The sequence below is a fragment of the Cynocephalus volans genome, chromosome 7 (assembly GCF_027409185.1).
Source record: "Cynocephalus volans isolate mCynVol1 chromosome 7, mCynVol1.pri, whole genome shotgun sequence".
NCBI classification, from domain to species: Eukaryota; Metazoa; Chordata; class Mammalia; order Dermoptera; family Cynocephalidae; genus Cynocephalus; species Cynocephalus volans.
The window spans coordinates 105,185,376-105,198,853 of NC_084466.1; the positions used below are offsets into that span (position 1 = coordinate 105,185,376).

Sequence of the window (13,478 nt, forward strand, 5' to 3'; positions counted from 1 at the left end):
ATGCCAATTGTCAAGCTAGGGCTGGGTCTGGAGTTCACAGACCCCTCAGCCCATTGTTCAGACTGGATCACAAACCCTTCACATGCCAGGCAGGGTCACCAGACCCCTCACCTGCAGGTCTATGAGCTAGGTAGCTGGCCTAAAAAGGTCCCCAGGACTGTGTGGGGCGGACACCTGAAGCAGTCAGTGCCAGCTAGGTGGTGGCGCCGCCCATGTGCACTAACTCCACCCACACACAACTCGTTTACAAAGAATGCGCCGCATGACCCCCAATCAGACCTAAGGCGAGGGGGCCTGATTAAATTTTCCTATTTTCCCAACAGTTTGAATATACTGTCTATTCAAAATATTTTCAAGCATCTGTTTACTCGTTGATCTCTATGCCTTTACTTAGTTGCAATTAAGAAAACGCATTTTCTTTGTTTCTGATTGAATGTTGATGTATTAAAAAAACTTTGAGATTAGTAAAAAGTAATTATGTACTTCATTTGTTTCCTTTTTTATACTATGTAATAGTAAAGGTTTATCAAAAATGTTACCCCTCAGGGGCAACTTTACTTTTGGAACAAAAATACAGTTGTTGTGCCATATCATACAAGGGCACCAAAATACTGAAATTTTTGGACTTCCACTTTACCCATAACTACACTACTCACTGTCAGATGAATTTTTAAACTAGTTTTTAAAGTAGCACTTTATTTGAGCTACATTATGATATACTGTAAGGCTATTAAAAATAATAGCAAAGTAGAAGGAAAAACCAGTTTACTATTGTCTGTCACAGGTCTCAGTGCCTCATCTTCATTTGATTTCTCTTATTTTTCCTTTTCCATGACCTTATTTTAGTTGCTTTTCAGCCACTCAGAAATTTTGTGTATTATCTTTTTTAACTTGTGCTATCTAATCCCATTTTTAAAAAGTGATTTATTTTGTGATGATAGAAGTAAAAAATATCCATTGTAGATTTTTGAAAAACACAGAAAGTTGTAGGGAGTGAAGTAAGTCATCTTTAATATTTTTCTAAAGACAACCACTATTAAGAGTTGGGTCTATTTACTTTTAATCTATATATACTTTTTCCCCTATCTCCTTTAGTTAGTACTTCATTGAAGACCATGCTTTACTTTTATAAGTATTTGGATATAATTTCTGAAAAAATTATTGGTCTTTTAAAAACTTATATACAGTAAAATTCATTTATTTTTCCGTGTATAATTCTGTGAGTTTTGGCGAATTCATACTCAGTAACCACCACCACAATCAGGATACAGAGAATAAAAATATAGAAGATGGCGGAGTAGGACTCTTCAGTGATCATTCCCCGCAGAATACAGAATAGTATCCTCACCTTCAGAATTTTCCTTGTACTGCCCCCTTGTAGTTAAGTTCTCTCCCTGTCCGTAATGTCTGGCAACTACTGAACCTGTTGTTTGATTATAGTTTTTGCGTTTTTCAGAATGTCATATAAATCTAATCATGAAGTACATGACATTTTGAGGTCAGCTTCTTCCATGTAATATAATGTTTTTGAGATCCGTGATGCTGCTTAATGTACCAGTGGTTTGTTTCTTTTATTAATGAAGAGTATTCCATTGTATGGATGTACCATAGTTTATCCATTCACCCACTGAAAAATATCTGGGTTGTGTACTGTTTAGGATTTTGAATAATGTTTCCAAAAACATTCATATACTGGTTTTTGTAGGAACGTAAATTTTTATTTCACTTGGAGAAATATCTAGGGAGGGGCATTCCGGGATCATATGGTAAGATTATGTTTAATTTATAAATAACTGCCAAACTGTTTTCCAGAATAGCTGTAAAATGTTGACTTCTCACCTGAAGTGGTTGGGAGTTCTAGTTGCTCTGCATCCTCACTAGTACTTGGTATTGTTAGTGCTGCATTTTTTTTTTGTATTAGATTTGTAGTGGTACACCATTGGTTTAATTTATTTTTCCCCTGTGGTAATGGATCTTCACTACTGGTGAACTTATTTACTATGTATATTTTTTGGAGCAGTGGCTGATCAAATCATTTTCTAAAACTAATAATTTATTAAAATAGTAACTTAAGCATCTGCAGTGGTGACTTCAGCCTCAACTGCTGGCTCAGTACTAATGGAAGTAGTCTGCTTAACAGTCTCAGGACTGTGCAAGTCATTGAGTCGTTTGTAGATTCTCATCTGGAAACAATCCTGTGTCTTAGAATCTTCACCACAAGGCATTTTTGTTATAGTGATGTTCAAAGTCTCCATAGGCAACCAAACCAGTCCTTTTCACATTGAGATTCTTTTCCTTTGCACCTCTGATCAAGTCAGCCCACAACTTCTCTAGCGATTTTACATTGCAGCTGGTTGGGGTAGTTCTAATTCGGTGAATTGCCACCTCTGGTTCCACTGGTGTCTTTCCAGTGTCTTTAAAATGCGTGGCTGCTGTGTGACTTCCTGACCAACTTGTTCCTTGGCAAGAGTGAAAAGTAGTGAGTCAGGAGCTGAGGACCAGTGGTCTGAAGCACCCGCAGCTTCATCCTCTAAAAGCTCAAATCATTTTTTTATTGTTACTTTTCTCATTTTTGAATTTTAAACTTTTTTGGTAAACTTTGGATTTTTTTCATATATGTGATTTGCAAATATTTTCTCCCAGGCTCTAGCAAAAGTTTTTAATTTTCATGAAATCCAGTGTATCTTTTTTTTTTTTTTAAACAACGGTGTGATTACTTAATAATTTGTTGAGCTCCAAATTCTTTTTTTAATTCAACATATTTTAACATTCACTTGTGCATATTTGTGGGGTGCAATGTGTTGTTTCAATACCTACATATACTGCAGAATGATTCACTTAGGATAGGTAGTTTTGTCCCCATTAATCCACCACTCCCCCGCACCCCAGCCCTGATTTTGGTTTCTAAGAACTCATTGCTTAACCCATGGTCACAGAGTTTTTTTTCCTGTTTCTTTTTAGATTTTATATCCAAGCTGAGATAATAGAGTAGAAGGAGAGATGTAAGGAATATATATTGGCAGAATCTTTTTGCTTGTATAGTGTCTGTGTGTTTATGCTTTATTGATAATAGAAACTCCAATGAAATCACCAAGTAACTTAGGCTGTAATTCATTAGCCCATGTCTTAGCTTAAGTTAAAATCTGTAATTTTGAAATATATGTTCTTCATCTCTGTTTCTGCTCCAATTATTATCTCAGCCTGGAATGTTTTGTCCTCATTCCTCTACCACCTTCTCATCCTGCATATATGCAAGTCTTATTTCTTAAAAAAGTTTAGTTGAAGCTGTGTATTTTGATCACTCTCACTTTTCTTGATTTTATGTCTAAGGTAAAGTAGTATACAGTTGCTCACAGCACTAAATTTCAGAGATGTTTATCCTTACTGCAGTAGTCCTGCTTCACCAAATATTAGAATAGACGTCCACAAATTTTTTATTAAAGGGCCATATAATAAATTTGGCTTTGCTGGCTGTAATTCTGTTGGAAGTATCAACGACATGTAGATGAATGAGCATGACTGTCTTACAATAAAACTTTATTTACAAAAGTTATCTTTGGCTTGGTTGGGGAAGGTAAATGGATGTGGGTGCAAATATGGCCTACAAGCCAGACTAATTTGCAAATCCTTGTATTAGAAAATCCTGGTCTTTGTTAAAGTTAGTTTAAAGAACTGGTTCTCAGATTTGGCTACCAATTATTACCTGGTGTGTTAGTTTGTTTTCTGTTGCTTATAACAGAACGCCTGAAACTGGGTCATTTATAAAGAAATAAAATTTTTTTTCTTACAGTTTCAGAGACTGGGAAGTCCACAGTTCAGAGAACACTCTGGTGAGGGCCTTCTTGGTGGTGACTCTCTACAGCAGTGCAGGAGGATGTCACGTGGCAAAAGTGGCTGGATTGAGAGAGCTAACCTTCTCACTCACTATCCTTTTAAAGCCATGAGAACCATGCCCATTAAACCATCAGCCCATTACTCCATGAATTGATCAATCCATTCACGAGGGCGCAGTCCTCACAATCCTATCACTTCTTAAAGTCCCCACCTTTCAAATACCATAGTTGGATTTCCCACCCTCTTAAAACTGTTACACCGGGGGTCAGGTTTCCAGTACATGAACTTTTGGGGGACACATTTAACCCATAGCACCTGGGGTGTTTAAAAAACATTGATGCCTGGGGTCCAACCTCCAAAGATTCTTACTGTAAATGGTCTGAAATGAGAACCAAACATAAGGTTAAAACTGCCCCACGTGGTTCTAATGTGCAGCTAAGTTTGAGAACCACTGGTTTAAAAGAAACTTTGTGAACTTAAAAGCGATAGAAACATTTATATTAATTCAGTTCAATTCATATATAGATAAGCCAAATGGATATTTGGGGGAAATTCAATATAAATTTCATGACTTCTGTGTCTTTCCTGTAATCTAATTGGCAGATCTTGCAGTGCCTTATCTCTGTTCTATTCAGGGAAACCCCAAATTAAAGCAAATTTTCATCAGAATCAGCTCACCCTGGGCGGTTGCATTGCTACGTCAAATCATCCCTGATCTATCAGACCAAAGCAAAAATTGATTTCAGACATGGTAGTGACCTTAGATAGAAGGTCATGAAAAAGAGTCTGGGGAGGTTAGAAAATGCTGTGTTCCTTGAGCTATTAATTGGTATTCCATGTAATACAAGCAAAAAAAGCAGTATTTTTTTTCTAAAATATTTTAATGTGTATTTTATTATAGAAAAACACTAATTTCATTTGATAATCTGACTACAAAATATGGACCCCACAATGCCAAATGCATTTGTAGTATTTTTTAAGTGTACTGAAAACTGTCTTCTTAACTTGAGATAATACACTTTCTCTGAATCCTGCCTCCTTCCACCAAGTTCCAGAGAACCCTGGTAGTTTATTTTTGTGCAACGGAATCTTGCATTCTTTTTTTCCCCCAACCTTCATGAGTGGATAAAGGATGGACACCTACCCTATACTGAGCCTAACTGAATAACAGGTAAATTTGGAGTAATGTGGGTGGCTCTCTTTAAGTAGGTACAGACACTAAAATTCTTAAGTTTTAGTTTGTCTCTAGAGATAGTATTAACTCTCAGACATGTAAAGAGAAGCAGCATTGAGAAAGAAATGAAAAGAATGGCTATGTCTTAATTTTCTAAGTATATAGCTTTGTGAGACCCTGTTCTTTTCTTGCTCTTTGGCTTCTAAGATAGCTGTGTAACTTTATAGTACTGTTTTATGCTCAAGCTATTTTTGTATTATATGTAATCAAAGAAATCTTTTATTATTTATATTTCAAAACTTGTATGTGATATTATAGGCATTATATACTACACAAACTCATTTCCAGTCCTCTAGTGCCTTTCCAGAACAAACTATGTTTCTCAAAACATCTGAATCAAGTAAGAAGTCACATTATTGCAAAATGAAGGTGAAAAGTAGTCTCTTCAAAGAGATCAGAAGAAAATTGATTTTTGGAATAGCCCAATTCTTCAAGATTCAGATCAGAACCAACTCCTATTTCGGTTTAGTTAGGTCTCCTTACTCTGTACCCCAGTGGCACCCTTGACATCTGTTATTGCAATTGTCTCAGCATATGGAGATTTTAAAAATCTTTCTTGAAGCCTCTTTAGAATAATGAACAATAAACTTTTTTCTAAAACAAAAACCCTTTCTCCATTTCTTTCACTCTTAGTTCTTTATGTGCCTGGACACTTTTGTAAAAACTCTTCTGAAAATAATCCCAACCTACTCCCAAATCTGGTCTTCCATGTTCTTTTTCTATCCTCTATCCTCATATATTCTCTTCTTTTCCAATATATATACTCTGTCTTTTTCATTCAAAATTATACTGTCCTATGTGCAGATGGTCAAGGAAAGACTGAAAGGACATGAGGCTTGAATTGTTAAAAAGGGGGTGAGAGGTGTAGAGATTAGATGCCTGAGAACACTTATGCATTGACTTTTTTTTTCTTCATTATTTCATCATTCACTGCCAACAGGTATTATCTTTATTATTCTGTAAACCTAGCACAGTGCTAGGCATCAGTAAATATCTTTTTCTTTCTTTCTTTTTTTTTTTTGACATAAAAATGTGTTCTTTATTTTATTCTTATAGAGGTATAATTCACATTCAGTAAAATTCACTCCTTTTATTTGTACAGTTGAATAAATTTTGGCATAAATGATACCCATTACCCTGAAAGTTTCCTGAAAACCCTTATAATCAATCCACTTACCCAACCCCCCAGATCCTAGCAACTGCTGATCTGATTTCTATCCCAGTAACTTTGCTTTTTCCAAAATGTTATACAAATAGAATCATAGTATATGTAGCCTTTTATGTCTGGCTTCTTTCACTTCGCATAATGTTTTTGAGATTTATCCATGCTACTGTATGTGTCAATAGTTTATTCCTTTTATTGGTTTGTATTCCACTATATGGATATACCACAATTTGCTTATCCATTTCAACAGTTAATGGACATATTTGTGTTGTTTTCAATTTTTGGCCATTATAAATAAAGGTGCTGTGAACATTCCTGAATGAGTCTTTGAACGGATGTGTTTTCTTTTCTCATGGATGTATAGATACCTTATAGTAGCATTGTGGGGTTATTATAAATGTATGTTTAACTTTATAACAAACTGCCAAAACTGTGGTTGTACCTCTCTTTTTGTATTCTTGATTCTGTTCCATAAACAGTATATGTTCTTTAATTTGAACCAGTAATGAACTTTTTGTACTACAGTAACTTTACATTGGCTTACTACATCTTGTTTGTTTGTTTGTTACTTTGTGATTTCACTGGCCAAACTCATTTCTCTTTAAAAGGTTCCCCCCCACACACATGTTAATTACATCCTGCGTAAATGAGAATTAAGAATAGTGTATAGTTTGTTTTAAAAATAAGGGCACCCAGTACCCATCATCTGTCTTAAGAAATTATCAGTTCTTGAATAACCCTTTCCAGTTGCAGCTGTTTCACCCAATGAAATGCCTCACAATTTTTGCCATCTCTGAGGTATCCATAAGTAATGTCCTTAACTGTGCATGTTTTTGAACTTTAGATAAATGTTATCAAATATTTTCCTACTTTTCCCAAAATTGTTATTTATTTTCATTCATGTTTATGAATGTTTATTATATAATCAATATATGGTTAGAATGGATATACAGTTTATTCTCTTATTGTTGGCCATTTAGGTGGTTTCTGTGTCTTGCTATTAGAAACAGTACTGTGGTGAACATTCTTGTGCATGTTTTCTTATATATATACACACACACAAGAATATCTCTAAACTAAATAACAGTGGAGTTGTTGGGTTATATAATATTCATATTTCAATTTTATTAGGAAGTACCAAATTGTTTCCCAGATCGATAGTAAGAATTTTCTGCCCCAGTGGTATGATTCTTTCTCTTGCTCCACATCCTGACCATCATGTACTATTGCCAACTTTAAAAAATTTTTGGTAGTTTTAATGGTGGTGGAATGGTATCTAACTGTGGATTGAATTTTAGTTTCTCTTTTTTCTAAAGAGGTTGATCAGTTTGTTCTCTTCTTGAAATATCTGTTAATGTGTTTTGCCCATTTTTCTATTGGGTTATTTCCCTTTTTTCTAACTCAGTGGTAGAAATTTTTATATGTTCCAAATACTTATTAAACTTTATTGTTGGTATCCTGCCATTCTCTTTATGATATCTTGAAATGAACAACACAATCTTAATATAATTGAATTGATCAGCCTTTTCTTTATGGCTATTGCTTGTTCCATGAGGTCTTCCCTGTCGCATTGTCAGAAAGATATTATCCTATATTTTCTTCTAGAATTTTTATAGCTTTGCTAATCACTTTTAAAACATTTTTTGTTTGGAGAAAATTGTGTATTCAATGGAGTTGTAAGAAATAATACAAAGAGGTTTGGGGAGAAAAAAAGAAATAATACGGAGACTCCATATAACCTTCACGCAGTTTACCACAATAGTAACGTCTTGTACAGCTGTAGTGCAGTCTCACAGCCAGGAAATTGACATTAGTAAAGTTGCCAACTTTATTCAGATTTTATCAGTTTTACATGTACTCATGTGTGTGTTTAGTTCTGTTCACTTTTATCACTTGTGTAGATTCATGTGACTACTATCACAGTTGAGATACAGAATAGTTAGATCAGGAGGGTGTGTCACACTACTGTTTTACCGCCACGGCCACCTCTCTCTCTTAACCCCTGACCACTGCTAATCTGTTCTCCATTTCTGTGATTTTGTCATATCAAGAATGTTGTATAAATGAAATCATGCTGTATCTAACTTTTTGAGATGGGCTTTTTCACTTAGCATAATTCCCTTAAGTTCATTCCCTTCTTTTTTTTTTTTTTTTTGTCTTTTTGTGACCGGCCGCACTGCACTCAGCCAGTGAGCGCACTGGCCATCCTTATATAGGATCCGAACCCGCGGCGGGAGCGCAGCACCACACTCTCCCGAGTGCGCCACCGGGTCGGCCCTAAGTTCATTCCCTTCTATAGTTTGTTCCTATATATTGCCTAGTAGTATTCCCATGGTATGAATATAGCACAGTTTGTTTAATTATTCACCTGTTGAAGGAAATTTGAGTTGTTTCCACTTGTTGGTTATTATCAATAAAGTTGCTGTGAATATTTATGTGTAAGTTTTTGTGTAAACATAACATTTTTCTGGAATAAATGCCTAACAGTAAAATTGCTAGGTTATGCCGAGCATGTGTTTACTTTTACAAGAAACTGTCGTCGTCTTTTCTAGAGTGGGCATACCATTTTACATTCCCATCAGCAGTGTGTGAGTGATTCATTTTCTCTGCATTCCTTGCCAGCATTTAGTGTCATCACTGTTTTTTATATTAGCCATTCAGTTATATGTGAAATGGTATGTCATTGTAGTTTTAGTTTGTATTTCCCTAATAGCTAACGATGTTGAACATCTTATTGTGCTTATTTGCCATGTTATATCCTCTTCAGTAAAATATCCCTTCGTTTTTTTTTTTTGTTTTTTTTTTGCCCATTTTGCAATTGAATTGTGGTTTGTTTTTTTCCCCCAGTGTCATTTACTTTAAAATCCTTATTCCACCTGGAAATGATTGTATATGCAATAAGAGTATACTAAAATTTAATTTTATTTACAATTTGGTTACTTAGTCATCCCAGGAAGAAAGTAGTCTGTCCTTTTTCTGGCAGTCCTTAATGCCTGCTTTTTTATTTAAGTTTCCACACATATGTTTAGTTTACTTGCAGTGTTTCTCTTTTCTATCCTTCCCCCTGCATATTCCTGTTCTAATACTGTACAGCCTTAATTACTGTGACTTTGTATTGGGTTTTTTTAGTTCTTGGGTTTTTTTTTTTTTTTTTTTTAAGTTTTCTAGTTTTGTTTTGCATTTTATTCCTTTTATTTCTTTTATTGTTTGCTACTATAGCTTTATAATATGACTTGTCATCTGGTAGGGCAAGCTGTTGCTTTGTCTCACATGGGGTGATGGAGATGCAGAAAGGATTACTCAAAGCCCATCTCTTCTGAGCAGTGAGACAACCCAAAGGGGTTAACTTCCCAGAACGCTCCAGAGAGAGGCATTCCTCCTTGGGAAATTAACACTGAACTGGGGTTCTGTCTCAGTATTTATTCTCCAGGCCAGAAAGTTACAGAAAAAAACATAGGTGAAGTTATGGTTAAATATAGTTTAACAATAGAAGCTGGTAACATCAGTGAAATAACAAAGTGACATTCCATAATGCAATTTGCAAAAGGTTAAGTCAATCCAGCAATAAAAGCTTGTTCTTAGCAAATACTGTGTTTTCCTACAGCAGTTTCCTCAGTATTTTTACATAATAATAAAGCACCTTTCTTAACATATCAATCAGTAGGTTAACCAGCTCTCAAGGACATCTGTCCTTGAGAGCCAGCAATTTTGCTGTGTTACGTTCTGTATCCACAACAGAGACTTTAGCCTGGGGAAAGTTTCCTGTCTTTTGCAAGGTTAACATTTCTATATGTAATTTTAAAAGGATAGGTTATACCTGAAACTACAGGGCTTTGGAAACTAGGCCCTATGAAATACATTTGCTTTATAAATGTTAGTATACTCCATAGCAAGCCTTTTACGTTGTTCTTCAGGAGTATTGTGCTTCTTGTCCTTTTGTTCTTGCATATACATTTAGAATTAACTTGTCAGGTAGAGAAGATAATTTGAGTCAAGTCCACTGTTGAGAGCAATTGGAAAAGCTGACCCCCAATAAGCAATAAAACATATGCCTTTGAAGACATCAGACAGTATCCAAAGCTGTGAAGAATTATAGTGCCAAAGCTCTGGGAAAAAAGAAAACACAGTGTATTGAGGCTGACATTTGTGGCTTCTCATTCTCTTTAAAGGTGTACAGATTCCAGAAAAGGCTGCTGAGAGCTGGAAAAACTAAGCAGTTGTTTTGCTTACTGGACTAGGTGGACAAAAATTGGAGGGTGTCCAAGGAGGGAGAGCTTTGCTAAACCTGTTCGAATTAATGTTAAAACCTTAAGGGCTATCCTCTACATCAGTGCTTGTCAATCTCAGCACTATTAACATTTTAGATTAAATCATTCTTTATTGTGGGGGCTGTCCTGTGCATTATAGTATGTTCAGCATCATCCCTGGCCTGTATTCAGTAGATGCCAGTAGCAATTCCATCTTTCCATTGTGACAATCAAAAATGTCCATATATTGCCAGATACCCTCTGGTGAGCAAAAATCACCCCCATTCAAAAAACACCATACTAAATAAGTATTGGAGGGCTAGGTGATTAGCTCAGTTGGTTAGAGCACAGTGTTGTAACAACACCAAGGCTTTGAACTAATGAAGAAATTGAAAAAACTAAAAGGACATAGAGATAAATCCATAGTCAATTTAGTGTACCTCTTTCATAGACTGATGGAACAAGTAGGCAGTGAAAGAGTAAGAATATAGTCACTTTGAAGAACTTATTAATCAGCTTGACCCAGTTAACATATAGACCTCTACACCTTTCCTTCTTCAAATTGTAAATTATACGTTACTGTGGGAACACATTACGGGCACACTAGGAAAGTAGTCTATATATGAAGCAAGCCTCACAAATTTCAAAGGATTGAAGTCATACAGAGTAAGTTCTATGGCCACAATGGAATATAAACTAGAAATCAGTAACAGTGAGATTACCAGAAAATCCCTCAAATACTTGAAATTAACACATTTGGTTGATTGATTGATTGATTGATTGATTTTTTGGGTGGCAGAGCCAGTCCAGGTGTCTGAACCCTTGACCTTGGATTACAGTACCATGCTCCAACCAGCTGAGCTAACGGGCTAGCCCTATGTAACACATTTTAAAATAGTTTGTGGTTCAAAGAAGAAATCACAGTTTACATTAGAAAAATATCTTAAAGTAAATGAAAAATACATTTCAAAACTGTTGACCAGAAAAAAAAAAAAACTGGTGACAGGCAGTTATAAGCAGAGTTTAGAGGGAAATTATAGCTCTAAATGTATATGTTGGGGAAAGAAGAAAGGCTGAAAATCAGTTTCTATTTCCAAGATGCTGGGAAAACATACATCAAATTGAACCCCATTAACATAAAGTGAAGGGTGTAGTAATAATAGAAGTAAGTTAATTAGAAAACAAATATATGAAGGTAATACATAAGCCAAAAAATGGTTTATTAGTACAGATATTAGAGATATTTAAAAAACACTAAGAAACTCATTATAACTTTGTGCCAGTGTGTTTGAAAATTCCTTTCTTGAAAAGTCAGATGTTAATAAAATATGTACAAGCTGAAATTAAAAAGTTGAATAACCCTGTATCTATGAAGAAATTTTAGCCCATAGACCTTTTTATTTGGTAATTCTTGACTAATTTGGTTGCCCTAGTGAATTTTTCTGCACATAGAAGAAGAAATCTCACAAACCCTTCTAGAAAGCAGAAAAACGTAAGAACCTTTTCAGCTCATGAGCTAGCATAACATTGGTAACAAAACTGCAGAGGACATACTGGAAAGGAAAATTATAGGCTAATATGTCATGCACATGGGGTGCAAAAACCATAAAATGGTTAGTTGATAAAATCAATGGTATTTTTTAAAAACACAACTTGAAAGATGGATTTATTTCAGAAATTTAAGACTGGTTTAACATTGGGAAAATTGTGTAATTCATTAACAAGAATGGAGAAGAAAACTGTATGGTAAATAGGTGCAGAAAAAACTTGATAAAATTTGATACCTGTTTATGATTTTTTTAACAAAAAAAATCAGCAAATTTGAAATAAAGGAACTTTGTTACTCTGATAAAGAGTATTTACACAAAATCTTTGGATGTTAATGTACTTACTAGTGAAATATTGAATGCTTTTTCCCTACCACTAGGCATAAGACAAGAATGTCTGGTATCATTTATTTATTTATTTATTTGTTTGTTTGTTTCAGTGGCTGGCCTCATTTTTAACATTGAACTAGAGGCTGTAGCTAGTTCAATAAGCTAAGAAAAAGAAAAGGCTTAGAAATTGGAACAGTAGCTGACACCAATTGCGTACACAGAAAATCTAACTGAATCTGAAAAAAATATGTTCAGCGAGTTTGTCAAAGTTATAATAGAAAAAGGCATTCAATTGACTAAATGTTTATATTTTAAAGCGATTTCAGAGACAGTTCATACATCAGACAAGTGCTACCAATATTTAGGTAAAGTGTCAGTCTGTGGAATCTTAGCCAATAAGATGATGGTGATGAAGATGACTGTAACTAGAGAACATGTTAAAAACAAACAAAAGTTAGTTATGTGCCGGGTACTCCTATTAATGCTCAAATTAGCCATATGTTTTTGGTAGTAGTATCCTCATTTTATAGACGAAAATGCTTAGAGAAGCCTTAGAGGGGCTAAATAATTTAGCACCAATTTATATACGTAGTAAGAAACCTTTGTCTTTAACCAGTGTGAAATAGAGGAAGAGAATACAAAATCATGTGTATTGGCAATTCTGTCAAAAATATTATTTATGAATAACAAAATTGTCAAAAGTATTATGTGCATGATACATGGATTGAATATGTTAGGATAGGAGTAGAACAAAAAGCAAATGATCATTGGGAGTTGATCTTAGAATATTAAGTTTTACTGATACTGTAAATATCTTGTTCATTCCTCTTCCCCCCCCCCAGTTCTCCTTAACAGCCTATAGTCTGTTAGAAGTTAGGTAATTGATATGTTCAAGATAACAAAGCTAACGTGAGTAGCAGAGTTAGAGATACAGCCACTGTCTTCTCTCACTGTTCTTCTAGTTATTAATGGGATTTTTTTTTTTTTTTTCTTTTTTAAGGTGTGCAGTAATGTAAAGTGGATATTTTGGGTAGTATGGAGGGTATTGGTATTTTCATGAGCATTAATAGAAAAGCAATACTTATAAAATTACAACTTTACGTTTTATGTATTTTAATTTT

At 34.8% G+C, this 13,478-nt stretch overlaps 1 protein-coding gene and 1 pseudogene across 3 annotated transcripts in view; one reads left to right on the plus strand and one right to left on the minus strand.

Annotated features, from left to right (window-relative positions):
* The window catches only part of JMJD1C (jumonji domain containing 1C), a 330,011-nt gene that overhangs the window by 162,595 nt on the left and 153,938 nt on the right, over positions 1–13,478 (plus strand). The gene's annotated exons all lie outside the window — the stretch shown is intronic.
* LOC134382412 (small ribosomal subunit protein uS10-like) overlaps positions 2,070–13,478 on the minus strand; it is a 67,047-nt pseudogene continuing 55,638 nt past the window's right edge.